This window comes from Camellia sinensis, unplaced genomic scaffold, assembly GCF_055761805.1.
Source record: "Camellia sinensis isolate YWXY unplaced genomic scaffold, ASM5576180v1 Unanchor3, whole genome shotgun sequence".
Lineage (NCBI taxonomy): Eukaryota > Viridiplantae > Streptophyta > Magnoliopsida > Ericales > Theaceae > Camellia > Camellia sinensis.
Genome location: NW_028129178.1, coordinates 14,913,654 through 14,940,974, shown reverse-complemented (window position 1 = coordinate 14,940,974; position 27,321 = coordinate 14,913,654). Strand labels below are relative to the sequence as shown.

Sequence of the window (27,321 nt, the reverse complement as noted above, 5' to 3'; positions counted from 1 at the left end):
TTATATAATGATCTCAAATCTGACACAATCGCTCGGTGTGACGACCTAAACCCGCCCCTATAGGTTTAACATTGTAACTGGCCAGTAATCCTGGGATTACCAAAGGCCTCCGAAACAGTTTAACAAAAAGCAAATACAATCATATAATGTCTATAGAGCTATGCATACGTATATGGAACAAAAAATTTGAAACTTCTATTTACATATATGATATCATTGTCACATTAGCCTTACGTCATCTTATATACAGATAAATCAAAATGGGCCTTAGCCCAATAAACAGAGTGTATAAGAACTTGATTAGACTTAAACAAAATAAACAAAAGGCTTAAATGTAGTTCACAAATTTCGACCACTTGAAGCATTCCGAGAACCTCCTTGGGAGGCGCACAGGTTGGCTGACACAAAATAGATCTAGGTAGCAACTTAGGTCTGATCACGCGCCTAATCACCTACATACATAAATAATACAATGAGTTAGAGCCTAGTGAATAACAACAGAGTAAAAGGTTTATGAATGATGTATAAAATAGATTTAAAAATCAGATTTCAGATCAGAACAAATTCAAATTCACATACTTACACAAATTTCTCAACCAGTTATACGTGGTACTTAATGCTAACAAATCACTTGGTTATAAAGACCCACATTCACTTGGGATGGTCATAAAGACCCACATTCACTTGAGATAGTCATAAAGACCCACGTGCAGATCATATAAGCAGTTATGCATAACCAGTTCCATGGATGGAACCCACTTGAAACCCTGGTTTTAGGTCACAGATATCACATGAACACTTGATGCTAAGGATGTTATGAATACATTGCTGAAAAACTGGACAACCATTCATGATTCACAAAATAGCATTTTATAAAACAAATCATATCTTAGTTACGACAAAATGGATTTAAATCCAATACAGTTAAATCCAATACAAAAAGAATACAACAAAATAAACAAAATGAAGCTTTTACTTCCAAGTCCTCCCAATCTATTTCCTTGCAGAGACATATCATCAGCACCTGAAAATGGTTTTCCCACATAGGGTGAGCCAAAACCCAGTAGAAATAATCCAACACAATATATAAATCTTAACAAAGATAAGGGTGAAATATACATGCAATGCTCGTGTCAAAACATTTTATATCTTTTTCCAAAAACCATGTAATGCCAGCTTTATACCAGAATTCATAAGTCACTTCCTTTACAATAGAAACAGGGCAGTGAATTACACTTTGGGAATCTCAAAACAATATCAACCTTTCACAGAAATTTCGTCTGCGAGAAACCGTAAATCGGCACCTATATAAACGTAGGCTATACAAGCACTATTATTGTCATTTCATGAAAATTTCGTCCGCGGGATCGGCACCTATGTATATGTGATAACCCTGTTCCTTATTATGCTAATTGGTCCTTATCATGAATTTGATTATGTGAAAATATGTGGTTTTGAATTTCTATCTGTTCATCGTAGGAATATCTGTTCGATTATCTGCTTTGGAATTTAAATTGAAGGCCTTATCGGCCACAAAACCCGAAATTGACTACGCCATTGTGACTAGCGTGATTTTTAGAGCCTACGGTGAAATTTAATTAAAAATTGATTCGGATCAAAATAATTAGATTCAAAACGATTAATTAAGTGCTCAATTATTTAATATTGATAATTTGATTTAGTGGGGTTATATAAAGGGCCATATACACTTAATTTCTCTCTTTTATTCAACTTGGCTGATTTAACTCTAAGAAAAGGAGAAAGGGTCGGCTTAGAGAGAGGGAGAGCTCACAATTGAAGTTTGATCTTGAAAGCTTGGAAATCTTGAAGATTACTCAAGAATTTGCTATAGATTGGAGGAATTGAACCTCTAGGTAAGCAAGTGAGCATGAATTCAAAAGTATAAGTTCGTAAATTGTGTATTCAAGCTAGTTGGGTTATCAAGAGTAAGAATTGAAATGAAATTGAGTTGATCATGTTGAATTGAAGGTCAATGTATGCATGCATGTGTGTAATTGCTTTGAATTTGTATGTTTGAGCACAAAATGTATGATCCATGTAAAATTTTAGTTGAAGCTCATGTTTTTGACCATCTCTTCATCATCTAAGTTGAGAATAAAAGTTGTGTTCCACATGCATGTACCATCCATGAGAATGAGTTTGAAATACATGGAATTGTTATGATGGAAACAAGTTTGGTGTAATTTGGAACATGCATGTAGGTAATTCATGGAATTGAGCTTCATAATGTTGTAAATTGGTGTTTGTACCATGTTAGTACATGTATATGTGGAGTTTGAGTCAAAATCATGTATTTAGAGCCTTTGAATTTCAAGTTTGAGCTCAAGAAAAAGTTCTGGAAAACCCAGAAAATTTGATGTCCGCTCGAGCGGGAGAACCGCCGCTTGAGCGTAAAATTTGGGCTTCCAGTATTTTTTTGCAGGCATGGTGTTCGCTCGAGCAGAGAAGTCCACGCTCGAGCAGGGACCCCTGTTTCTAAAATTTTGAAAGTGCATTATGTGTTTCGTTTCCCGTTCCTAAGTACTCTTAGGCATGCATTAAGCATTGTAAATGAATTAAAGGGACAAGAATGAAGCCTAAAGAGGAATGTGTAAATTAAGAACGGATTGAATCGGTTGTGACCCATATGTGTTATGTGATGTGGGTCAAGCTCCAGGGCAAATCAGCCAGCCGATCACTGTGAGTAATATCTTAATAAAGATATTTGAAATATGTTGTTTGTCCAATTACTTACTTCTATGTAAGTCTTATAAGTCCATTAATTTGAATGGTGGACAATGTTTGCTATGCCAAATGAATGGGCCAAATGCCAGTTTGATACGAATGAATGGATGGGCCAGAGGCTAGTTTGACATGAAAGTATGAATGGGCCAAATGCTAATTTGACATGAATGAATGAATGGGCCGAAGGCCAATCTGACATGAATGAATGAATGGGCCAGAGGCCAGTATGATCTGAATGATAGAATGAGTGGGCCAGAGGCCAGTATGATCTGAATGAAAGAATGAATGGGCCAGAAGCCAGTCTGACATGAATGAAAGACAAATGGGCCAAAGGCCAGTTTGACATGAATGGATTGGGCCTGAGGCCGTCCGATGTGTTTGGAACCACAGTCACTTACTAGATAGAAATATGAATTGGGCCTAAGGCCGTCTAATGTATATTGTTCCAATGTATCTTCTTTAATTGATATTATTCACTGGGCTTTCGCTCACGCTCATTCATGTGTTTGTAGGTGAGCCAAGAGAGGTCCAAACCCAGCCTCAATGAAGTTTGTGTGAAACAACCAAGGTTTTGAAGAGTTAGCCCTTACGTCTCACGAACGAGACACGTCTTCGCCCTTTTGCTACCTTATGTCATTTTGTCATATTGGAGAGGACTTTGGATACGTTTGTATATAGTTTTGATTGGTTAACTTAGACTTATATGATCCTGTATGTACAGAGCTTTGGTTGACTTAGACTTATATGATCCTGTATGTACAGACTTAAATTGCTTCCGTTTGGCCCCCATTAACTCTGTTAAAATACGTTTCGTTTGGTTTGAGGCCGCAAGTAATCTTATGATTACTGGCCGGTTATATCCTTAACCCATGGGGGCGGGTTCGGGTCATGACAGTATATGTGCAGTTTTTAAGACTTTCACGATGGACACTGAGGCCAACTTATTTCAACGAGACAATACATACTTTCCAGATTCACCCATTTTTCTAAAAATGATAAACATTTCTAATGTATAAGTGTGAGATAATGCCCAATGTAAATGAATGAGGAAGTAGTTTCAATTCTCCTAATTCTCATACAATTTCTACAACAATCATAGCTATCCTCCACTAATAGCTCAAAATAGATAAATAATTATTATTAAAGATAAGCTTTCCAAATCCCAAGATGTGAGTGATAATAAATATCCAACTCCACCGTCCTCACCAATATCAATCCAATTTCACATTTCCAACATCAATCTTATTATTTATACAAAATCAACATTATATATATTTAGGGTAAAACCCTAGATTCCTCCAAAGCCAAATCCAAGTTTCAAAACCAACCATTCTATCACAACTCAATCCCATTTTCAAATCCCACAACCATTTTCAAGAATCCATTTGAAAACCCCTATTTTCATTTTTAACCCAAAACCCTAGATTTTTCCAAAAATCCTCAAATCATAATATTGTTTTAGAAATAACAAATAACTAAGTTAAAGATCATGAAAGAGTGCGAAGAATTCCTACCTCAAGCTTAGAAAATGAGAGAGAGAATGGAGATACTTCAAGAACTCCAAAACCTAACTTTGTTCGAATGAAAAAGAAGGCCACGGCGTGCTCTACCTTTTTAACAAAGGGACACGAGTGAGGAACTCGATGGATCTAGGTGTATTTGTAGAGAGAAATAGAGTTTTAGAGAGAGAGGGTGTAGATCTAGGGTTTTTAGAATGTTTAGAGAGAGATAGAGAGAAATGAAAAAGTGATTCAAAAGTGGCATTTTACGAATTGATATACGCACAGATCGCTCGAGTGTAAGAAGTGTCATTTAAGCGACCAGACACAACAAGTTGCACCGCCCAAGCACAAGAAGCTTCGCTCGAGCGAAGAATACCAATTCGCAGAAGTTTTACAGACAGAAGACTTTTGCTCGAGCTCAAGAAAGGTCGCTCTAGCCAATATCGCTTGAGCGCAAGAAGTGTCGCTCGAACGAAGAATGCCAGCTTCCAGTATCTCTGCATGCCTGCAAAAGTATTGAGAGTTTACAATTACCACTCGAGCACAAGAAGTGAAACTCGAGCGAAGAAGCCAAAATCTAGGCAACAACAATTTGGAAGACAAGTTATCAACCTGCTTCAAATGCAACCAACACATCCCAATAGCCAAACTCAAAGAGAAATAATTGGAAATAAGGCATGAACAACTATATAAGACAATGAAACCCGAATCTAAGACATCAAATGGGTCGGGTCCAAACCGGAATTGCTATCTCTTAAGGAATTTCATTCCCAAAATTTTAAACCAAACATAAAACCATGTTTATGATAGCCTGATCTCAAGTTTATTTTAGAGAAACAACACCCCTTCAACTGATCAAACAAGTCATCTATACGAGACAATATGTACTTGTTCTTAATAGTTACTTGGTTTTCCCAAGAAGAAAGATGGTGCATGGCGAAACACTAGGAAAAACCCTTATCTAACAATTCTTGGAGTTGAATCTTTAACTCACTCAACTCGGCCGGTGCAAATCTATACGGTGCCATAGAAGTCAATAGAAAACTCAATCTCATTTAGGTATTCACCCCTCGCTAACTTAACTCGAACCACATCAGTCTCAACACCCAAGAATGTAGCTAGAAGGAGACTAAAATCACCCCAACCATGCGGATCACACACAGACAATAAGGCTCTATTGACTCTGTCCCCCATGAAATAAAAGCAATCACCACTCGAGGTACATACAATAACCCTCTGACGGCAACAATCCATGATAGCCCAATACGATGACAACCAATCTGTACCCATATGACATCAAAACTCGACATGTCAATTAACACAAATGCAAAAGAAAGTCGGCGACCGACAACCTCTATCTCACAACCCCAACACCCCTGCTCCAATACAATCTCACCACCAATAGGTGACTCTGCACTGAGTGAAGATACTAACTAAGCCACTTCTGACCCCAATGTCGATGCAAATGCAGATGAGATAAAAGAATGGGATGCACTGGTATCAATCAACACATTGGCAATAGAATTACATAACAAGAAATTACCTCTCACTATCGAAGGTGATGGCACTAAGTTTGGCATGGTAACAACATACACACGCCTTGTAGGTCTCTGCTCTACCTGCTCACCCCTCAAAGCATAAGTCTGATGTACGGATCGAGTCGAAGAGGCCCTTTGATTGGCCCTCGAGGTTTGTATTGACTGAGTAGGCTGATGGCTCTGTGTCTACCTCGAACCAGACACACCAGGTATGCCACCCAACTGAGGGAAAAACCTCTTCATATGCCCTAATTGCCCTCTCCCTTGACTTTGACTTTGAGAACGAGCCGAAGTCGGTGCAGACTATTGCCCTTCTCCTCTCTGCGGGCAAGCTGGAGATTTGTAACCCAATACAGTTAAAACAAGTGAAACCTCCATGAGCCCGAACTCAGCATAGGAAAGGTCGATTTAGACCACACCTTGGGACCGTTGTGGGGTGGAACCCCTCTGTCTCATACTGTCCCCGTGCCTCACTCTGAACCTCCTAACTCCTCTTGGAGCCCCTCATCCGCTCATTCTTCGCCTGAACTACCGTCTCAAGATGAGTCACCACCTCCACAAGGCATCCGTAGTCCCTAATCATCGACCTAGCTACTTTGAAAAGAAGCCCGTTCCTCAACCTCTTCTTGAACTCAATACAACGGCGTTCCTCTGTCGCCGCAAGTTCCAGTGCAAATCTAGAGAGGCTTGTGAAAGTTGCCTCAAACTCGGCTACTGGAAAATTAAGCTGCTTGAGCTTCAAGAATTGGTCCCTTAACTTCTCCCTAGCAGTGAGAGGCAAAAACTTGTCCTAGAAGGCGTTAACAAAGGGCTCCTAAGTTACTCCAATGTGCCTACACGCATACTTTCACTATTGACCTGCATCTCCCTTCAACTGGAAGAATGCCAAGGTCACCTTCAACCTATCATCCTCGATGCCAAGCATCTCGAATGTCTTCACCATTTGCTCGAGCCATTCATCCATTTTCAAAGGCTCTTTATGATCACCCAAAAACTCGTTCGGATTAGATCGGAAGAACTCTCTTCAAGAACGACTGCCTTGCTTCAGCAACTTGGGCCTGGACTTGATTCTCAACCTTGAGAATGTCCATGGATTCCTGCAAAGCCCTGGCCATTTCACGGGCCAAGGCGCCTATGGCCTACTGACCAACCAGTTTGGTCACATTGGCCTGACCAGCTCCATCTTCCTGCACCAGAATTTCATCCAGTAACGGCACCTCATGCCGTCTAGGCCTAGTACGCCTACCACGTCCACATCTTGATATCTTAATGAAGGTAACAAAAGAGATTAGCACATTCACAATGTGCCAAAGCTAACTCACTCGCGTCCTAAGGCAATAGGCAACAGATAATTCACTCCATATAAGCACATAGTCACATAAATACATACGAATTTCCTTTCTAGACGATTATCGCCCCACTACATTGCCAAAGTTCTAATTAGAAATAGCAGTGATCAAGTGCTCTTCTAATAGAACTTCTAGAAACTCGTAGAACTTCCTTGGGCCTTGTCGTGACTGGTACACGATTTTGGCCCGCGATGGCCTATTTTCACAATTAAGTTTGAGAAAATTGCCTTTTTGGACTTATTTTTCAAACCGGGAGTCCCGTGCTAATTCCTTTGAGGTGTTTCCCGGGCCTTCTCATGACTGTTACACGATTTAGCCTCCGATGGCCTATTTTCAACCTTAAGTGTGAAAAAATTGCATTTTTTGACTTAGTTTTCAAACCGGAATCTCGTGCCAGTTCCATAAGTTTCCACAACTTACATTGGTCCTTCCCAAGGTGTTTGAGGTATTCCCTGGGCCTTCTCGTGACTGTTACACGATTTTGGCCCCTAATGGACTATTTTCAAGCTTAAATGTGAAAAAGGTGTCTTTTTTGTCTTAGTTTTCAAACCGGGAGTCCCGTGCTAGTTCTGTAAGTTTCCACAACTTACATTGGTCCCTCTTGAGGTATTTGAGGTGGTCCCCACACCTACTCGAGACTGTTACACGATTTTGGCTCCCGATGGCCTATTCTCAAGCTTAAGTGTGAAAAAAATGCATCTTTTGACTTAGTTTTGAAACCGAGAGTCCCGTGCTAGTTTCGTAAGTTTCCACAAAATACATTGGTCCCTTCCGAGGTGTTTGATGTGTTTCCTGTGCCTTCTCATGACTGTTACATGATGTTGGCCCCTGATGGCCAATTTTCAAACTTAAATGCAAGAAAAGTAGCTTTTTGGACTTAGTTTTCAAACCGGAAGTTCCGGGGTAATTCCATAAGTTTCCAAAACTTATATTGGACCCTCCCAAGGTGTTTGAGGTGTTCCCCGGGACTTCTCCTGACTGTTAATCGATTTCGTTCGCCGATGGCCTATTTTCAAGGTTAAGTGTGAAAAAAAGTGTCTTTTTCGACTCAGTTTTCAAACCGGGAGTCCTGCGCCTGTTCTGTAAGTTTTCAAAACTTACATTATTAGTCCCTCTCGAGGCGTCTGAGGTGTTCCCCGGGCCTTCTCGCGACTGTTACAAAAATTTGGCCCCCGATGGCCTATTTTCAAACTTTAAGTGAAAAACATGCATTTTTTGACTTAGTTTTCAAACTGAAAGTCCCATGCTTGTTCTGTAACTTTCCACAACTTACATTGGTCCCTCTAGAAGTGTTTGAGATGTTCCCCGAAAAGTCTCGCGCCTGTTATACGATTTTGGCCCCCGATGGCCTATTTTCAAGCTTTAGTGTGAAAAAAGTGACTTTTTCGACTTAGTTTTCAAACCGGAAGTGTCGTGCAACTTCCGTAAATTTCCACAACTTACATTGGTTCGTCCTAAGGTGTTTGATGTGTTCCCCGGGCCATCTCGTGACTGTTACACGATTTTGGACCCCGATGCCTATTTTCAAGCTTAAGTGTGAAAAAAGTGCCTTTTTCGACTTAGTTTTCAAACCGGTAGTCCTGTGCTAGTTCTGTAAGTTTCCACAACTTACATTGGTCCCCCTGGAGGTGTTCAAGGTATTCTCTGGGCTTTCTCGTGATTGTTACACAACTTTGGCGTCGAATGGCCTATTTTCATGATTAAGTGGGAAACAGTGCATTTTTTGACTTAATTTTCAAACCAGGAGTCCCGTGCAAGTTCCGTAAGCTTTCACAACTTGCATTAGTCCATCCCGAGGTGTTTGCGGTGTTCCCCGGGCCTTCTCGTGATAGTTACCCGATTTTGACCCCCGATGGCCTATTTACAAGCTTAAATGTGAAACAAGTGCATTTTTTGATATAGTTTTCAAAACAGGAGTCCCGTACTAGTTCCGTAAGTTTTCTCAACTTACATCGGTCCCTCCCGAGGTGTTTGAGGCGTTCCACGGGCCTACTCGTGACTGTTACACGATTTTGGTCCCCGATGGCCTATTTTATAGCTTAAGTGTGAGAAAAATGTCTTTTTCAAATTAGTTTTCAAACCGGAAGTCCCGTGCTAGTTCCGTAAGTTTCCACAACTTACATTGGTCCCTCCCAAGTTGTTTGATGTGTTCCATGGGCCTTCTCGTGACTATTACACGATTTTGGCCCCCTGATGGCCAATTTTCAAGCTTAAGTGTGAGAAACGTACCTTTTTCGCCTTAGTTTTCAAACCGACAGTCCCGTGCTAGTTCTGTAAGTTTCAATAACATACATTGATCCCTCCCAAGGTGTTCCCCGGGTGTTCTACTGAATGCTACACGATTTTGGCCCCCGATGGCTTATTTTTAACCTTAAGTGTGAAAAAAGTGCATTTTTTTACTTAGTTTTCAAACCGGGAGTCCTGTGCCAGTTCCGTAAGTTTGCACAACTTACATTGGTCCCTACCGAGGTGTTTGACGTGTTCCTCACGCCTTCTCGTGACCGTTACGCGATTTTGGCCCCCTGATGGCCTATTTTCGAACTTAAGTTTGAAAAAAGTGTCTTTTTCCACTTAGTTTTCAAACAGGGACTCCCGTGCTAGTTCTGTAAATTTCTACCACTTATATTCGTCCCTCTTGAGGTGTTTGAGGGGTTTCGCTAGGGTTCTCGTGACTGTTACACAATTTTGGCCCCTGATGGCCTATTTTCAAGATTAAGTGTGAAAAAAGTGCAATTTTTGACTTAGTTTTGAAACGAGGAGTCCCGCGCAAGTTCCGTAAATTTTCACAACCAGCATTAGTCCCCCCCGAGGTGTTTGAGGTGTTGCTTCGGCCTTCTCGTGACTGTTACAGGAATTTGGCCACTGATGGTCTATTTTCAAGCCTAAGTGTGAAAAAAAATGCATTTCCTTAACTTAGATTTCAAACCGGAAGTCCCGTGCTAGTTCCGTAAGCTTCCACAACTTCTATTGGTCCTTCCCGAGGTGTTTGATGCGTTTCTTGGGCCTTCCCGTGACTGTTACACGATTTTGGCTCCCGATGTCCTATTTTTAAGCTTAAGTGTGAAAAAAGTGACTTTTCCAACATAGTTTTCAAACCGGGAGCGCCATGCTAGTTCGGTGAGTTCCCACAACTTACATTGGTCGCTCTCGAGGTGTGAGGTGTTTTCCGGGCCTTCTCGTGACTGTTACACAATTTTGGCCCTCGATGGCCTATTTTCAGGATTAAGTGTGAACAAAAGTGTATTTTTTGGCTTCGTTTTCAAGTCGGGAGTCCCGTTGAAGTTCCGTAAGTTTCCACAACTTACAATGGTCTCTCCTAAGGTGTTTGAGGTATTCCTCGGACATTCTCGTGATTGCTACATTGTTTTCAAACCGGAAGTCCCGTGCTAGTTCTGTAAGTTTTCACAACTTACATTGGTCCCTCCCAAGGTGTTCAAGGCGTTCATTGGGCCTTCTCGTGATTGTTACACGATTTTGGCACCCGATGGCCTATTTTCAAGCTTAAAAAAAGTGTCTTTCTCGACTTAGTTTTCAAACCGGAAGTCTCGTGCTAGTTCCATAAGTTTCCACAACTTACATTGATGCCTCCCGAGTTGTTTGATGTGTTCCTTGGGCCTTGTCGTGACTGTTACACGATTTTGGCCCGCGATGGCCTATTTTCACAATTAAGTTTGAGAAAATTACCTTTTTGGACTTATTTTTCAAATCGGGAGTCCCGTGCTAGTTCCTTTGAGGTGTTCCCCGGCCCTTCTCATGACTGTTACACGATTTTAGCCTCCGATGGCCTATTTTCAACCTTAAGTGTGAAAAAATTACATTTTTTGACTTAGTTTTCAAACCGGAATCTCGTGCCAGTTTCATAAGTGTCCACAACTTACATTGGTCCTTCCCAAGGTGTTTGAGGTATTCCCTGGGCGTTTTCGTGACTGTTACACGATTTTGGCCCCTAATTTTCAAGCTTTAGTGTGAAAAAGGTGTCTTTTTTTGTCTTAGTTTTCAAACCGGGAGTCTCGTGCTAGTTCCGTAAGTTTCCACAACTTCTATTGGTCCTTCGCAAGGTGTTTGAGGTATTCCCTGGAAAATCTCCATAAGACGGCTGCATGGCATATGCTATACCGTACAAAATGTTGGATGACAATAAAAAGCAAATGTAAAAATGAGGATATAGACACAGACACAGACAGGAGGGGGGCACAACAATAAGAAATGACTACATTTCTCTAAAGCTACAAGTAGCACGAAGCATAGACAATATGAGGTGCTACATTTCTCTAGAGCTACAAGTAGGCATGAAGCATAGACAATATGAGGTGAAGGAGCACAGGATGGTTTAAGAGTAGCAACGAAGCCAGAAAATATTGTCAAGAAGGAATAATAGAAACTAAGTTATAGGTGCCTCAAAGACAGAAGAAAAACACACCAAAAAAAAAAAAATGAGAATTGAGACCATGAGAAAGGACATAGTTATTCTAAAATTGAAAAAAATATATATGTACATATATATATATATATATGTATGTGTGTGTGTGTGTGTGTACTCTAAGAACAAGCAGACGCAAGAGGAACCATGTTGCCAACCTCAACCCAAGTAACCATGATTAGTCTGAGTTCAGTACATTGGAGTATAAGAAACATCTGAACTATCAATAATACCAAAATGCTAGAAACACTTAAAAAAAAAAAATACCAACAGAGCGCTTGTACATAGGTCCCACCACTTGGTATGGGATTCACCAAATATTTTGTCTAGTTGGTACGCTTGTTAGTTGTCCTAACATTTTTGTCAATAATTAAGTGATAGAGATTATATGCTATAAACCATGGAACTATTCCTTGAAAATAAACCAAATATTACAAATAGCATGTGGAATACTTAATATAAGAACAGCCCTTCAGACCTCCAAATGACACGCTGCTTCCATATTGTCAATTGGAACAATTTAAAATTTTCCAAGTCAAACCACACTAGAACCAAGATAACTCCATTTGTGGCATTTGGTTAAAGTGGATCTACTTCAAATTAAACAAAAAATTAGCTTTTTTCAGAAAAACATCCAATCATGCCTCTTAGCTTATTGGTTGTTTTGGGCCCACTGATACTTGCATTGAATTTATCAACAACAAAAAAAGAATTTATCAACAAAAAAAAATTACTTGCATTGTAGTATATTAGCTTTAAAACTTGCATTGTAGTATATTAACTTTAAAACTTGGCCCTTGGCAAAAGTTATAATTCTATATGTGACCCAATTGTAGCACTTTTTAAACAACCTTTGCCTAACACATTCCCAGCTGATTTTGTCAGTGTACCTAAATAAGCACCTTGAAATAGGTCTAGCAACCCCAAACGGACCCTCAAAGACAGTTCTAGATAAAAAAATTCAAGTTTTGATACTTGTTGCCTGCTTATCTAATACCTGTGAACTCACATAACCCAACCATCTAAATAAGGGGAACCAACAGGTCAGTTATTCCCCTGAATCTTTCTATATACCAAATCCACATCGTTAATTTTCTTAAAGCATCAGATAGTTCTAGAATATAGCAAAAAGCAGACAATCATACATTGATAAAGAAAAAAACCATTTTGTAATGTAGTTCTGGTGTTTAAATTTGTAGCACATTTCTGATAACTTCAATTGTAAGGCATCTGTATTACATAAGGCTGCAGTCCTGAATTTTACTTCTGCCTAAGAATTGCAAACTAGTTTCAATTGGTGTAGTAAAGCTTATCTAAAGGACCATCTAAAGTTGTGAAGCAAAGATTTTGTCACATGACATATATGAAACTACATCAATCATCCTCAATACAAATTATCGTGACAAACATATATACATATTCCACTAATTGGGACTGAAGTGGGTGTACTTTAAAGGGGACGATTGGTTTAGTGGTTTTAAATGCAGGCCTAATAACCTTGAAGTAGTGAGTGTGAATACAAGGCAGCTACTTTGTACATAATGATTAAAGGTCAGCTCTGTACCTAGAACCCCATTAATAGGAACTAAACTATGTGTATTTCTATATATAAATATATATATATATATATACCTTTATTGATCACTTCATTATAAGATCAAAATCAAAACTCAAGAGAATTGCTTACCTCTTCTAACACCAATTTGATCCAAGAATGGCCCAGATTGCCTAACTAAATATGCCAAAAGTTCTGGTACATCGAGCGGTGGAACTTCCTACATCAGATATATAAGAAAAGCAGAAGAAAATAAAACATTCAGCATAGTGTATTATAGATTGTAGGAAACTAGAATCATCAATATATCCAATCTATGACAAATGTCAATCAATCCTAAGGAACAAACATACTACACCACCACATATGAAATTTTGACTATGCCTATTGGTCTATAATTAAACCTAGGCCTGAGGTTTAGGCATCTACGTACGTGAGATGTTAGAATGTGATAAATATTGCAACATGAAACACATATCAAGGACACAATGGCATGTCAATATCCATTACAAAATGGTGTTGAACACAACCACCTTGATAAAAGAAGAAAACGAAGAAGAAAAATGGCATTCATGTCCAATACAAACACCATATTACAAAAAAATTTGTTTTCCCTGAAGAATGAAACACAATGCTAGCCTTTCAGTCTGCACAACTACAGCAGCATGAACTCCAACAGGACATGACCCTCCCAATTAATGAGTACAACCACATATCATCCAACTAACAACTCAAACATTCCTGTAGGAAAAGGATTACAATAAACGTTGGAATCATAAGATTCATATTATTGACGGCTGAGAAAACAACTTCCAGTCAACAGTGCTTATATGACTATTACGTCATTGTTGAAACAACTCTCCATTTTTTAGAAAATAAATAAATATATATTAAATAAAATTCAATATTTTATCTCCATTTCTTCCCCTAGTGCCTTCAGAAAGAAAATATAGATTATAGACTCAAAAAAAAAAAGTTCTAAAAAAATTAACACATTAACGAATGATACATGAAGAGGAGTAGTTCAATACTAACCTTTGAATCAGTTGGGTCCTTGCAGATTGCTTTCTGCAAAATAAATAATTGGGTAACAGATTAATAACGAACATATGAATCCAGCTTGCAATTCTAACGTAAAATGAAAAATAAGTAGATATGCATCAATTACTAACAAAGATAATGATCAGGAAATTCTATCATCCAGAAACAAGTTTATACATTATTACCAAGCATTCACTTCCTATATTGGAATGAATCAAAACACATGTTATAGTTAGCAGCAACATTCGCACTAATCTTATGTTTATGGCCTTCCTTTTAATGAAAAAATGTTTATGCCTTAGGACATAACTAGTTCCTTGCATACCTTCAATGGACATGGTATGCCACTTAATGCATAAATATTGATCCCAAATAATAACCAGCCTCGAAAGAACGTAACAAGAGTACAAGACTGACAATGTATGAAATAGTCAAAACTACTGCATTTACTGCCATGCCAAAAAATCTCAATTCAAATTATAATGGATCTACAATGTTGACTTTCAGAAAACAACTAGTTGCGTCTCTCAAAAACGGAAGGAATGATAAGAGTAGTAAAAACATTTTTACGCAGTTTGAACAGGGTGACAAGAGAAGTAAAAACATTTTTACGTAGTTTAATTTAAACAGGAAGATCCAACCTTATGAGATCATTCCCTGTTGAATAAACCATGTTGGGAACTTCTAGAGATGCATACTTAGGTGATATACGTCCCAATGTCCCGTATTACCTTGCATGGACCAAGGATGGAAGAATAAACAGCAATCTACAACTTTAAGAAGATCATTTTTTATTGAAAATCGTAAAAGGCAACGAGTCTCATGAAGAGCCAACAAAAAATATACATAGTTTTGTAAATAAGAAAAATCCAAAAGAGCTTCAACAGGGTGCAAACCGGAGTACATGCAGAGAAGCAAAAATGACACACAAAATATCTTTAGAATTGACCAAAAAAGTCCAATGATTGCAGCAAAACCCTATAGGCCACACAAATAAACTGCTTAAAAGAAGGGAAAAAAATGCTTCCATGGTCACAAACACCTCACTCCTTGAAATGAAGTCCTATACCTCTCCTTCCATAGACAACAAAAGAGGCATTAAGGACACACTTCTTAAACTACATCCTCACTTGCTCACTCTAGACCAGCAACTGGAGTCCAACAACTCTTAACACAAACTTTGGCATAAAACACGCCATCTGACAGAGGCAAAATGTAGCACGGACACGGACACGGACACGGGACATGACACAGACACGACACGGACACTCCATTCTTACATTGTGCTAATCTAACATGTATCGCCCTTAATACCAGCCATGCTTCGCCGTGGAAAAAAATCATCGCAGCCACTCTATGGGAACATTTACTCTGGTGAAAGTTTCCTGCAGTTGAAATGCAAAATGTCATGCTTTTTGGTAACTATACAGTGCCATTCCTAGGGATCAAAATCTACGTATAAATCTACGTATATCCCATGATCTACGTATATCCCAAATTTTAGTTGACTTGTATAAATCTTTCTTGGCCAGGCTTAAAATATAACCCTAATAAGCCCTCATCTATAAACAGGGTTTTATTTCACATCTTTTGGTCAAACGACTATTGCAGTAACATTTCAAATCAAAAATTAATTTGACAATGCTAAAGATCTAGTGATTCAGATAAAGTGCTAATGCATCACACTTAAAATGTTGTTTGGCACTTGAGTAAGGTCTAGAGGAGATTTAGCCCTCAAAATGGAAAAGAATTTGCTTAGGATTGATAACATAACATGACAGAGATTATGAATTGTTCATTTTATTCAATTAAACCAGTACAAATTTGCTTTATGCCAATCAATTCTGCAATCAATATAATAATCAATTAGACACAAAAGGATTCCCTTTTTCTTTTCTTTTTTGCTTCTTCCTGTCGAAAATCAAAATGGACAAAAACCACAGGACCCCGTAGCCTACCAATTCACCATTAGTAAGGGAAAAAAAAAAAAAAAGAAACAACCCAACCCTAACCCAGTTCATATGCCTTAGGTGTTGAATCCTAAAACTTGTTAGCGTGTTTCTTATACCACTAGAAATCGGTGATGTTTGTTCCTGAATGGTTGGTAGAGTATCAAGCATCCATGATACTCTGTGAATTCACCACAAATTAAACGCGATCCACCATTGACTAGGAAATCACCAAAACAAACTTGAAATGTATTAAAGTGATGTAAAACGCATATTAATCTATTGATAGTGCAAGCGAATATGGATGCTTCTCTTATTTGACAAATTTATTTTGGTTACAACTAGTTTAATTCTCCTCCCATACGAAATTGCTGGTCCATTTTAACTATTCCAAACATCCCAAAAAAATCATCTATGTTTTTTTATTTATTCTTTCTTTCAATTTGTAGGGAAAAAAATACATTATTTATTGACCCTACTAAAAGGCATGAATGCTGAAAATTGACAAACAGTTGGGGATGGAACGAGTATTTATAAATGAGATGACTTGAAGACCAATCCCATCCAAAATCCAAGTTAAAACCACCTTAGACTTTGCAAAATCGTTGGCCACTGCTCGAGCCATGAGAATCCCTAGAGATTGGGTGTCTGCTTCCACTTGAGATCTCAGTTTTTTAATAGATTGGGTGTCTGCTTCCACTTGAGATCTCAGTTTTTTAATAGATGGAAACAAAGTTGATTGAAAACTCACAATTTTCATACAATGGAAGATTTTTTCTTTCAAGCTTGTCCCTTAGCTATCCTTCAAGTCAAAAGTTTTCCTATAAAAAATTGGATATGTTGTGGCTAAGATTTTTCTTTATACTTTTGTTTGGATTTGACTTGCTTTCATATGTATTTTTCCTTCTATGATTTTGTTAAGCAGTCAAGTCACACAAGGAGGGTTCTTTCCATTCTAGTTGCTCCCAATATGTATTATTATTTCTTCTATGATTTTGCTAAGCAAACACAAAGGAGGAATAAAATGATTGATATTTGCTCCCAATAGGTATTATTTCTTCAATTGTGATTTTGAAGGTTGGAGCTAGTCCTCCTAGGCATTTGTACATCAACTTCTCAGCACACCAAAATCCCATCCAATCAATTTCCATTTGATTCAAATTCTTGTTAGCCCTCCAACACATAGGAGAATATAATGATTGATGCCCTCCAGTACTACTAAATCAATGACAGCCTAAGTTTTCTAATCCAAGATTAAATAGTCCGAGAATTCAACCTGACCAGCCTTAAGACAACCAACTTTATTTTGTTCATGTTGTATCTCAAGGGGGAATAATGAAGGAGAATTTTCCTCTTCCTGGTAGATAAAATCCAGAACGAGACACAAGGAGAAATCCCGGGCAAAAATTACATAAGAGGGAAAAAGGCCAAACTATACATCAGCCCATAAGCTAAATTCTTCCGGCAAATCAATCAAGAAACAAAAGAAAGAGATTCCTAATAGTATTTATCAAGAGAGAGAGAGAGAGAGATTCCTAACAGTAATCTACGTTACACGGACTCGGGTGCGGATATCGGGTACGGGTGTGCATCTAAGGGTCGGACACTTTAAAATTAAAAATTAAAAATACGTGGATACGGATCCAAATTAGGATACGGATACCGAGATACGTTAAATAGTTATTTTTAAATATATTTATTATATGAAGATGAGTTTAAAAAGTTTAAGGAATAACAAATTTTATTAAAAAAAATAACAAATAAATAATGAATAAAAATTATAAACAATATTTTAGACATAAAATAAATTATATTATATATGATAAAATAAATTATTTTAATTTTAGACATAAAAGTTATGTTATTTATGATATATTATATTATATAATATTTTTTTGAATAAATAATATTATATAATATGAATAATATTATATTAATATAATTTATATTATATATAATTCAAATTATATTAAAAAGAAAAGTCAGAGACCTATAGAAATGAAAATTGTGTTAGCTTCGCAGAGACGACGGAAGGGGAAGACCTAGAAAATTGGTTGGTAGAGCAATGACTTCGCAGAGACGACGGAAGGGGAAGACGACGAAGAGAGTCTGAGATCGAGATCAAAGGGGAAGACGACGAAGCACAGTATATCGACTTCGCAGATGAAGCTTCGCAGATCGATCAACTTCACAGATCGATCGATGATCTGCAACCGATTGAAGTCGAAGGCCAGGTTCTCTCCTTGCTCTCTTCTCTTTCGATTCTTCTGCCGTATCCGTTTCTAAGAAGCCGTATCCCGCACCCGTACTCGTGTTGTCTCGACACAGGTACCTTCGAAATTCCAAAGAGTCTGTGTAACATAGGTAGAGGGAAAGAAACTTGAGGCAACAGAAGATGGGCAACCCACAAACACTCATCCACAGGAGCCGAAATACATAAAGAGAGGCTAGGACAACCCTCACAAGGGTCGACTAGGCCAGAGGAGCCTTCGGCTGAAGTCGAAACAGCTCTGTGGGACCTTGGCTGGTTCCCACAGAGACTCAGAGGCAACAAAAGATGGGCAACCCACAAACACTCATCTACAGGAGCCAAAATACATAAAGAGAGGCTAGGACAACCCTCATGAGGGTCAAACTAGGCCAGAGGGGCATTCGGTTGAAGTCGAAACAGCTATATGGGACCTTGGTTGGTTCCGACAGAGACTCAGGGACCAGCGATACAGGATGGGTGGTGATAGGTGATGGCTGGTTGGTGGTAGCGGCTGTGTGAGTGACGGTTTTTAGGGTTTTGGCTACCATATAATTTAAGAGAATACAAAGCTTGAGTGATGATTTTAAAATCATCACCTTTTATATTAATCAATCAACTATTACAAAAGGAAGCCCTAAGGCAATGATTAAGGAATCACCTTTTATATTGATTGATTGACTGACTGATTAAGGAATCACAATCAATCAATCACAATCACAATCACAATCACAATCACAATCTAATCTAAATAAGGAAATATTCTAACAGCTTCTGCTACTATAACACCCATCTCAAATCATAACAATTGTTCACTTTTAGCTAGGCCCTCAAGGGTTTAAAGCATGTTGTTACTTGGAAGGAATATGAACTCATTTATATAGCCCAGGAACTTCTCCTACCTAGACGATGTGGGATGGAATGTGATGTACAATAATGAAAGTGAATTCACTTATATAGCATACTTAACCTAAAATAATAACCATATAAAAATTCTTTGACAAGGAGGAGTAATGCCCTTGGACTACTGCACGCACTTGAGTCAATAAAGGTGAACACTTTTGCAAGTGTCCCAACAATTGTTGGGCAAGAATGGACATAAGAGCATAGTCAACAAGTATTCATTATTGTCTAAACATCTATTCAACATCAAAATTGCCAAGTGAAAGAAATGTCCTCAATATCATTACCTTCCATTTGGGCAACTGTACTAATGAAGTTTTACCAGTAAATACACTAGCTATGTACTAAACGGAGAGGAGGGAAAGATGAATTGAGCACTCACAATACCCATTATTACTGTAAAATCCAATGACAAATTAGCAGACGTTAATCAAGTTTTTGAATATTCTACTGAAATCAAACCTTCAAGTAGCAAGGCAAGACATTGTTGATTGCCTAAATTTCAGTTTTCCCATCCTTTCTGGATAGTTCCTAGCATCCTAAATTTCTAGATGAAATAAATGAACATTCACCTTAAACATGCTTTCATATTTATGCCAGCCAAACCACATGTTATGAGTATACTTGAAACAATGGCATTTGGATCCTGTATGCACAGCGACATGCAAATTGTCTTATTATTGACTATATTGACACTTACGATATTTAACTCGCAAAGACAACAATTCTATCAGAAACTTTATTAGTCACATTACTCTCTGGATAGTTTCTGATCCAACTGAAGATGAAGCATTTTCCATGTGTCTTTTCAATAAAGTAGGTATATAAGAACAACATGCAATCATTTATTTATCTGAGCTGCGAACTCCCGTCTCTGTTATTTGTTCATAGCATGTAATGGACCTCTCTAATAATAACTAAAACAAACATGCAATGTATAACAAGTATTGCAGGCATGCACAGAGTGATCTTGTATGCTCTGTGTAAACTGAAGTCTAAATGCTTCATTAGCATGTTTTTGAACAGATACTTCATTAGCCTATTTACTAATGCCAAAATTAAGGCATCATCAATACTAAATGTACGTCCTGGACAAAACAAATATATAAAGGGAAGGAAGTGTCAATCATAACATATGTATCAGTCATATAGTAAGTTAGAGCTTCTCGGAGCAGCAATGAACTCACCTAACATTGTTTGGGGTAAGCTCATTGAGTGTTGATTCAATAATGGTTAGGCTGAATTTAGGGGGCAAGGATGACCCCACTAGCCAATCATTAGGAGGATACAACTGCAAAATAATTTCAAACGAACAGTTGATGTCAGCAAAGCAAGTGACTGCTGAAGAAACAACAATCACTCAGACTGAGTTTGAACAGGATGAAGATGGGGAAAGAGAACAAAAATTCAACTATTTAATTTCATGCATTTGTTTAGCAGGAGAAGGGTGGAAAATAGTTAAATATCTTATACAACCCACACCAGAATGGCAACTTTGCTTCTAGATTCTTACAAAAAAAATACAGTCACTTTTTTCTCTCATTAAAGTAGCCAACTATTGTAACTTTCTCACAAAAAATTAAACCAAATGCAAATGAGAAAATAAATTTTCCTTTCACCTTTTCTTTCACTTCACTATCTATCACTTTTGTTTTCCATCATATTTTTTACTTAATCAAATGGACCCTCAAGATTCTCATTGAAAAGTTGAAGTGCAAAGCAAGAAGCCAAAGAAAGAGAAGCAGAGAAAAGCTAAACTTCTTAACTACATCTTGTAAAAAAATAAATAAAAAGTGAAAAAAAAAAAAAAAAGAAGAGAGAATCAAAAACTACACTCCAGTCAATCAAAGAAACGTCTCCAGGAAATATCGAATTAGTAGTGGCTTATCTCCAAAAACCGGCTTTGTATGAATTTTACTTGTCAAAACAAGTCTAAGCTGAGATTGAGCCTAGCTCCTATGCTACTGAACCAAGCTCAAGCTCCTTGTACTTGGCCGGCTTCATCTCATTTACAATCTAGATGAAGTGGGAACCTTCACCTTCATCTAGCACAAGTTAGCATAATAAACTGACTCAGCTTGCTTAATATTCAATGATCCAAACTCATCAAGGCAAGTGGTGGGTTGCTCTTAAATTATCCTCCAACAATGCTTCACTGCAAAAAGTAGCATCAATCTTTTCCTACTTAAATGGTACAAATAAAATTCCACATAAAGACTTAAATATATAAATAAAACCATCAAAGCAATCATGGCTTACTAAGCCAAACCAAGCCTTAGCAAGCTCATCAAATAAATTGAATTCTACACCATTTATAAGTGAGCTTGACTTGTGAACTGAAGCTTGTACCCTATACAGCTTTCTGTAAAGAATGCACCTCGGACAGTAAAAAACAATAAACATCAGGAAAAGAAGAAATTATACCATTTAAAACCAATCAACCACCTCTGAATTCAAATGACAAAATTTTTTTTTTTTTTTTTATCAGCAAAAACAGAATTTATTGAATAGATAAAAAAAGAGGCAAGGATGAGGCATCCTCTACAAGTAAGAAAACACAGAAAGAAAATGCATCTCCAAAAAACAAAAAATAAAATCCAAAAACAACTCCTAATCCAATAACCACTTGCATATTCATGCCACCGTCATCCATCTAAGAATAATCATGGGGAGAATTTGGCTAACCATGGGCCATGCAACTTTTCAACCCCCAATTAGCAGATAAGTGGGATCTCAAGGATGAAAAGTTCAAAGGATAAATTATTTATCAAAAAAAAGTTCAAAGGACAAATCAAAAGATGCGCAGCTTATTCATTATTTCATCCTCTTGGAAAGAAGATTAAAAAAAAAAGACTATCAAGACATAGCACAAGGATGGTAACTGAGACTGGTACAACATCCAAAAAAATGAACATTCTGTCGACAAAAGAATTTGAAGAGGGTTGCACATGCTACTTTTATAAGTATGGTGGGAACCGTATGTTAAAAATGAAATTGCAATTGTCATTTCCTTTTTCCATTGTTATAAAATCCTGTTTTCTCATAAAGTTTGTACAAGAGACTATCAGGTTTGAAAGAATTTTGGTCATCATTGAAAAGAATATACAAAATAAAAATAAAGAAGATAATCCAAATTCTTAATTAAAAATCGACACAAAAATAAGAAGAAAAACATCTCCACAAAGGTAAATAGCCTAAAATTGCAATGCTTTGTAATGCAATATCATGCACAAGGATCAAAATTTTGTTGCAGCACGACATTTAAAAAGACTCCGAAAAAGGAATATCTAGTAAACATGCCACAAATGCAATGGAAATAGCCAAAAAAACTTTGAAAGACAGGTGAACACTTGAAGCACAGAAGAAGATTTATTAATGCATATTAAAATAATTTCCAACAGCGCTATTACAGCAAAAGCACACTTAGAACAGTTTCAAAGCTGATATTCTTTTGTACTATAAAATAATCATAGACAAAATATAACGTTGTCATATGAACTCAACATTTTAACACAAGTAAAACAATTCAAAATAAAGGTCATAGCAATTAGAAACTAATATTCCAAAAGATCTTCCAGTTATTCTGATATTGGTTCACCTCTTCTCCTTATCTACTTATTCTCAAAGAAATTCGAGAATTTTTTATGCATGTGCTTTTGGGTTCTAAAAACTCAACAATAAGGCTAAAAGAATAATAACCTTTTGTTCTTTTTAGACTATATTGCTGTCGACAATAAATTCAAAATAATAATAATAATAACCATCCCAAACATTTTACGAGCAGTTTTCAGTTTTTTATGAAAAGTTTATTTTTATGAATATCAGCATTTTGGTTTTGCAACCAAGCTTTATTGTACTAGAAAGAAAAGACATTCAGCTAATTCCATGCAAAGAGAATTTTCATTTCTGTACAGATAAAATAGATTCAAAGAAACTTTGATGTCAAATGCGTTGTCTAATTCCCCTGCTAAAATGAATATAGAGACCATCACTCTGGTCCACTATTGCCATATATGACCAAGCTTTGAAACCATACTGTTTAAAGTCTCATTTTCAAAAGAGATGCCTACAAAATTAGGGCCACCATTATACAGAAGCTCCAACAACTCAAGGAACTAGACTATCTAAACCAGTAAAGATCATGTTAATGCCCATAAACTACGCATGATACGAACATGCCGACACAGGAAATTTCCAAAATATCAAGACATAACACAATAGTAATCCAAAAAAGGGCTCAATATCAAATGTTTCGACTCCAAAATAAAAACTACACCTCCATTAAAGATTCTCCTGTTGTGCTCCTAGATGCATCACCAAAAACAAATCACTAAAGACTCCGGCCCATTTCTTTCTTCCCTTTTTTTTTTGACAAGTAAATATATTAGAAAGGTGCCAAAAAAAGGAGCACAGTCACCACTTTACACCGGCTATGTTTGATTTCGGTTTGGATTAGGCAGATAAGATACCCCCGAATGTGTAAGCCAGGCAAAGGCATTTTAGTCATTCACATGCAAAAGAGTTATCCCCGGTTTAACTGTCCCACCCCTAGGACAAAATAATCTCTCATATGTAGGTAAAGGGGTCACGTGGGATTAGCTATTCTGAGCAACTTTTGCAGTACCAAATGTGGGATTATTTACGAAACAACACAAGGATGAGGGAGGAGTCACAAGTCACTACATCTTAGTTGCCAACTTCATATGCAAATGGAAATACAGCATGAGTTACGTCAGACAGATCAGTAACAAAGGCACATACGCTTCCACAGTCCACCATTAACAGTTGGCCTCTGAAAACTCCCACTAATAAAAGCCAACATAACTTGATCATTCATTTAAGAATGGAAGTCAATGGCTTTCATGGATGAAATAAATAGACTTGGTTATCAAAAAGAGGACAAAACATGTTCTTCTTCTCATGCAATATATATATATATATATATATCTCGAGCTTTTTTTCTCTTGCTAAAAAAATAAAAGAACAGAATTCGATGTACATCATGTACTAAACAAGCTCTTAAATACTTAACACTGATAATTAAAACAACCAAGACATAGATAAAAGATACTTGCAAACTGCCTTCAGACACAAAGAAAGAAAGAAAGAAAGAAAAAAAAATTCAATGAAAAGGAAACCACAATGCAATCAATTTAAGAGTCGGGAATTTACGAGATTACTAGAATGTTCTACGAGAATTTCACACAAATTCTACAGATACAAGTTGAGAATTCAAACAACTAAATTTGGCACAATTAATATGTATATATGTAAATATATAGCACATATTATGTATGTAAAATTACTAACCCCGTCAATTGTGTCAATTAATATGTATATATGTAAATATATAGCACATATTTATTGATAAGGATGGGGGCCTATTAAACTACTGCCATCAACATCAAATTGCAAAATTAACACCAACTTATATTTACATATGTATGCACCGAAATTTTCCATTATTAGGGTGAGCAAGTTTGATTATCGTGCCATGTCAAATTTTGATACATTTTTTTTTGAAACATGATTTAATTTTTATTTTTAAATAGATCCGGCTGTATAAATAAATAATGTAACAAAAGGACATAATGTTGAGATTAGAATTTATGGAAACTAGTACTAAGTACATAAGGTTGAGATTAGGGTTTCAAGGATATGGATTCCCCAAAATCAAATTATGAAAGGTTGGTCCCCCTAATGCAATCCTTGAAGTCTGCAACTTTTCCTCAAGTCACAAAAGAGATAATCATAGTAAACCAAAAGCATTTTAGATTCTCAAAAGCCTATACCCCAAGCCCATTAAACTAAAATAATCAACCCAAACAAACTTTTTAATCCCAACTAAAAAAAAATCTCAACTCTAAAAAGCCAATTAAAATTTTTTTTGCCAAACCACAACATAATATAGATATAATATTTATTGGTGGGCCAGTTTTCTAATTGAATCTTTGTGTAATGGGTGCAAGCCACGCACCCATTAAACTGAAAGACTAAAATCTTTATTATCTGCTTGGTTTGTATGATATTTGGTAGCTTACCTAACTTAGTGTGATTTGATTGTTTCCATCATGTAAACAAAAATTGGATGTAAAACACAGAAAATTTTCTATTGTTGATAGATTACCCTTTGGGGCTTTGTCATTGAAAAGATGAATATTATCAGAATTTGATATGGAAAAACAAAACCATGGTGTATTAATTTGTTAATCTACTCTCAGAAAGACACAGCAGCGTGGGGATCAAAGGGCTGAACCTGTCAAACTTTGAGCAGTCAATGGCACCAACAACAAGTGTAATTCAAGATTTCCGGTATATATATGAACTATCGTTTTTATTCCGTTTTTATTATGTCCATGTTATCTTAGGTTAACAACAATGTGATTTGGGATTGCAGGATTCAAAACAAAGGTGAAAAAGATACTTGCAAACTGCAATCAATTTCAGACACAAAGAAACAAAGAAAAAAAAAAAAAAATCAATGAAAAGGAAACCACAGTGCAATCAATTTCAGAGTAGGGAATTTACGAGATTACCAGAATGTTCTACGAGAATTTCACACAAATTCTACAGATACAAGTTGAGAATTCAAACAACTAAATTTGGCACAATTAATATGTATATATGTAAATATATAGCACATATTATGTATGTAAAATTACTAACCCTGTCAATTGTGGCGAAAATGGACGTGTTCTTGAAATCCCCCGTGACCTCCCAATCCCCAGCCGTCGAATCAGCGCAGACGACATCCGGGTCGGGTGGATGCCGCCACAGCAGGAAGAAGCGATTTCCTCCCAATCGTTTTTTTAAATTTTTTTTCCCCTAAACGTCTCTCTCTCCCCTCCCCCATTCCCCCCTCTCTCTCTCCCCCCTCTCTGTTTCTCTCTCTAGGGTTTCCCTGCCCTCCCATGGCTTCTCACCTCTCTTCTCTGTGCAGGTTTCTCTTCAAATCTCTCCTTCTTCGAAGCCGTTTTGGGAATCTTCAACGTTTATGGAGTGAGAGACATGGTGAATTCACATAATTTGACGGGGGACGATGCTGGATCTATCGTTGGGGAGAAGAGAACGGAGAGGACGTTGAATTGGGGGTTCCGTTGCCGAAGAAGGCGAGGGATGGAGGCGGATTGGTTGGGAATGTGAAGAAAGTGGAGGAGGAGGAGGACGACTGTCCATTCTAGAGAGAGAGAAACCCTAACCAAAACTTTTCACAGAGCGATAGTGGGTTCGGGATGTGAGCTTAATCGCAAATGAGGAGAGAGGAGGATAAAAAGATATAGCCGTTGTTGGGTACCAAACACCCACCTCAAAATTCTAATAAAAATCCTCATAACCAAATTCTTTTTGAAATTGTAATTCTAATAAAAAAAAATCAAAAATCAAAATTCTTTTTTAAATGTGTAACCAAACACAAAACTTAAAATTTAATTTAAATTTTTTTTCAAAACTCGTAACTAAACTCTTTTTAAAATTTTATTTAAAGAAAAATTTTAAAAAATATTTTTTTATTTTATGTTTTAAGATAATGATTTTATTTTTTAAAATATTTAATTTTTTTTTAATTTCAAAAAAAAATTGGATGGCCATATATATCTAAACCACAACAAATTATTTGGCCAATACTTAAAAAAATAAGGACAAATTACAAACACTCCCTCGAGGTTTGGTGAAAATACAGATTCCCCCTGAGGTTTGAGAAATTACATCCTGCCTCCTAAAGTTTATATTTCCATAACAAATTGCCCCCTGAGGTTTTTATTTTCATACAAATTTCTCCCTAATTTGATATGCAAATTTGACCTTCAGGGAGCAATTTGTAATTTCTCAAACCTTAGAGAGAATCTGTATTTTCACCAAATCTCGAGGGAGTGTTTGTAATTTGCCCAAAAAATAACAAAAAATATTTTTCAATAAAATAAAAAAATAAAAATATATATTTTGATTAAAAAGTTTTTGAATTGAGTTTTTAGTTTTGAGTTATATATTTGGTTATGAGTTTTAAAAATAGTTTTTGAATTGAATTTGGAGTTATGTGTTTGCTTATGATTTGAGTGTGGAGTTGTGTTTTAAA

General features: G+C 37.0%; 1 long non-coding RNA gene across 2 annotated transcripts; it reads right to left on the bottom strand.

Moving 5' to 3' along the window:
* Positions 1–173: 173 nt before the first annotated feature.
* LOC145816179 (uncharacterized) lies at positions 174–26,538 on the bottom strand. Of its 2 annotated transcripts, XR_014358632.1 has the most exons (6): positions 25,917–26,538; positions 20,438–20,541; positions 14,145–14,177; positions 13,242–13,329; positions 584–1,024; positions 174–452 (listed from the first exon to the last, which is right to left on the bottom strand). It is a non-coding gene; the product is annotated as an uncharacterized LOC145816179 (long non-coding RNA). The 2 variants fall into 2 exon arrangements; XR_014358633.1 differs by lacking the exon at positions 584–1,024 and having other exon boundaries at positions 25,917–26,502.
* Positions 26,539–27,321: the final 783 nt, after the last annotated feature.